The sequence below is a fragment of the Mirounga leonina genome, unplaced genomic scaffold, assembly GCF_011800145.1.
Source record: "Mirounga leonina isolate KUSES-001 unplaced genomic scaffold, KU_Mleo_1.0 Mir_100646, whole genome shotgun sequence".
Classification (NCBI taxonomy): Eukaryota; Metazoa; Chordata; class Mammalia; order Carnivora; family Phocidae; genus Mirounga; species Mirounga leonina.
Window position 1 is genome coordinate 9,392 of NW_023269982.1, and position 3,473 is coordinate 12,864.

Here is a 3,473-nt window from a genome sequence, read left to right on the forward strand (position 1 = left end):
ACTACCCTACCACCCAGCAATTGCACTACTGGGTATTTACCCCAAAGATACAGATGTAGTGAAAAGAAGGGGCACCTGCCCCTCAATGTTCATAGCAGCAATGTCCACAATAGCCAAACTGTGGAAGGAGCCGAGATGCCCTTCAACAGACGAATGGATAAAGAAGATGTGGTATATATGTACAATGGAATATTCCTCAGCTGTCAGAAAGGATGAATACCTACCATTTACATTGACATAGATGGAACGGGAGGGGATTATGCTAAGTGAAATAAATAAATCAGAGAAAGACAATTATCATATAGTTTCACTCATATGTGGAATGTCAGGAATAGCACAGAGGACTACAGGGGAAGGGAGGGAAAACTGAACAGGAAGAAATCAGAGAGGGAGACAAACCATGAGAGACTCTGGACTCCGGTAAGCAAACTGAGGGTTACAGAAGGGAGGAGAGTGGGGGGATGGGGTAACTGGGTGACGGGTATTAAGGAGGGTACATTGTGATGAGAACTGGGTGTTATAGGCAACTAATGAATCACTGAACACTACATCAAAATCTACTGATGTACTATATGTTGGCTAATGAATTTAAATTTAAAAAATTAAATAAAATTAATAAATAAAAAATAAATCCACGGCAGGAAATGGAAATAACCCAGAGGGCGCCATGCTCCTGGAGGCTGAGCTAGCGGTCACGGCCAAGGCCTCTGGCGGTGAGGGCACCGGGGTTCTGAGAGGTGGCTCGGTGCACCCCTGACCCTGAAGCCCCATGGCCATGGCAAGGTGCAAGGACTGGGAGGGAAGACCCAGCCAGGACCCGTTCTGGCTCCACGGCTGCTACAGGGCTGCTCCCAGCCCCACCAGGCGGTGTCTGTTTAGAACCAGGGAGAAAACCTTTTCCCTCAATTGTTCTTTTTAAAAATGGTTGCTCAGCATTGACACAGAAAAACATCTGACATAAAACTGGAGCCGTTCACAGCTGCAAATGACCCAGAAGTGAAGAAAATGTAGTGAACACAAAGAGAGGACGTTGTATCCCCAGGCAGGCCTCCTGTGAGCAGGTGCGGCTGGGGTGCTGGACATGCCAGTGCAGGCTCCACAGTGTCCCTCGAGGGGACAGAAGTAGGAACCTGCTCTGATGGCTCCGCTGAAGTCAGCACCCCCTGCTGGAGACGGGGACAGCCCCTCATGAGTTCCGGGTGTCCTGGTGATTCTTAGGCACGGCCCAAATCTCAGCTTCTTCATGACCCGGGGCCAGCCCAGCAGCTGCACACAGGTCCTCCAGGGCCAGCCCAATAGCTGTGGGTCCTGCAGGTCCTCCAGGGACAGCACCTTGGTGGGCTTGTGGTCCAGCAGGTACCTGTTCAGGTGGCTCTTATCGTACCACATGGCCTCGATCCCATTGGCCCAGTTGACCACCATCACCTGGTGACAGGCTGAGGTTAGTCGGTGAACCTCCACCACAACCCCCCAAAAAAGGCCCCCATGTAGTAGAAGTCACCCTGGTCCTTGGGGATGTGGGCCTGGGACTGGGACCAGCGCTCATAGCTTAAGTCCTCACGGGCCATCCAGTAGAAACCGGGGTGCAGGGTGCCAAAGAGGGGGGACAGGATCACCATGCCCACGTGGTCACAGAACTTCATGTCCACATCCCCACACACCATGTCATCCACCTCATGGAGGAAGGGCTCCTCACAGAAGCGGCTCATCATCGCCATGTGCTGCATGGACACATCCTGCCAGCGTGGGGCGCCACGGACCTCAAGAACCACCACCCTTCAGTGCTCCTGGAGGGGCACACGGGACACAGCAACCAGCTGGTCGGTGAAGACATAGTAGATGACCCTGTGTCCACCATGAAGTGATTCTGCAGGAACAGCTCCAGGAAGACCCCGTATCCACAGGGGCAGGGGACAGGGCAGGAAGAGGGTCACTGCCAGAGGCTGGCAGCAGGACCCCAGAGCTGGGGGTCATGGACGTGTGCACCCTCTTCATGGGCACAGGTCCTGTGCTGCTTTAAGCAACAGCCACCCTGGCCTGTCCTGAGCAAGTCCGCCGGCAGGGCCTCCCTACCTTCTGCTCCCAGAGATAGGGGCCATCAGCACCCCATCTTACACAGGGGAGCCTGAGGCTTAGGAGGCTGGAAACCCATGCAGCCCCACTCTCAGCATGCTGGAGCCAGGAACACCCCCCTGTCCTGAGCTCCCAGGCAAACCCTGCAGGTGCCCTCCCCTGGCTGAACCCCTGCAGGTTCTGTCCCCACCTGCCATGAGTTGAGCACCTTTGGGCACAGCACCTGTTTCTATGCCCTACACACTGGGTAGAATCAGCAGGGCCACTCCACTTTACCTTGAGTGGGCTGTCGCTGGTCCCCAACAGAGCTGTCTCCACCCCCTATAGGGTCCTCCCTTGAAGGCTACTGGGCCTCTGGATGACAAGGTCCATCAGTAAACCACTGGTATTCCTAGGAGGGGTCACCCTCAAACTCCCCAGATCAGGAATCAGGTTCAGCCTGTGGACAGGGAAGGGGAAAGATGACCCCTGGAAGAAAAGGGGGCTTGCTTAGACCCCAGCCTTGAATCCAAGGGTGTAGCTTCTGGTTCCAGGTCTACATCTCCCCGGCCCCAAGAAGTTGGAAGTCTTGTCCAACTTCCTCACATGGCTGGTCCCCCTTTGAGGGGACTACCTGCCCTTCACTATGGGGACAGCAGCTCCCCCATTGTCAGCAAGGGTTGTGAGCCCCTCTGAGACTGATTTTTTTAAAGACTTTATTTGACAGAGAAAGAGACAGCTAGAGAGGGAACACAAGGAGCGAGAGTGGGAGAGGGAGAAGCAGGCTCCCCGTTGAGCAGGGAGCCGGACATGGGACTTGATCCCAGGCCCCTGGGATCACGACCTGAGCCGAAGGCAGACGCTTAATGACTGAGCCACCCAGGCGCCCTGAGACTGATTTTTTTACACAGGCACTAAGACTACTTCCCTGTGCCTGCCCCCATACCTCGCAGGTTAGTAAATCGCTCACACAGGGAAGGCAGATACTACATTTAAATAGGGGATGAGCACACACACCCAGCAGACATGAGTCAGGTCACCAGGGGGCAAGTAGAGGCCCAACCAATGGGAGAACAAGCCAGACATGATGCAAGGGGAGAGAAGAGTGCTCCTGGCAGAGGGCACAGAGAATGTAAAGGATTGGAGTCAGGCCCAAGGCACATGTGGGACAACCACACAGCTGGGTGGCCCACAGAGGGGGGCTGCGGTCGGAGAGGTGAGGCTGGAGAGGACAGACAGGTGGGGAGCAGATCGCAGAGAGGCTCAAAGGTTATGTTCTGAAACGATCAATCTGGTTACCGGAGGAGAATGGTCTCTATACAGCAGAGAACACGGAGACCCTAATCCTAACCTCTAACCCTTAACCCTAACCCCTAACCCTAACCCTAATCAAACATCATGCTCAATTTTGAGGACTAACA

At 54.4% G+C, this 3,473-nt stretch overlaps 1 pseudogene; it reads right to left on the reverse strand.

The window, feature by feature from the left end:
• Window positions 1-1,186: 1,186 nt before the first annotated feature.
• LOC118020771 lies at window positions 1,187-1,903 on the reverse strand (annotated as a pseudogene).
• Window positions 1,904-3,473: the final 1,570 nt, after the last annotated feature.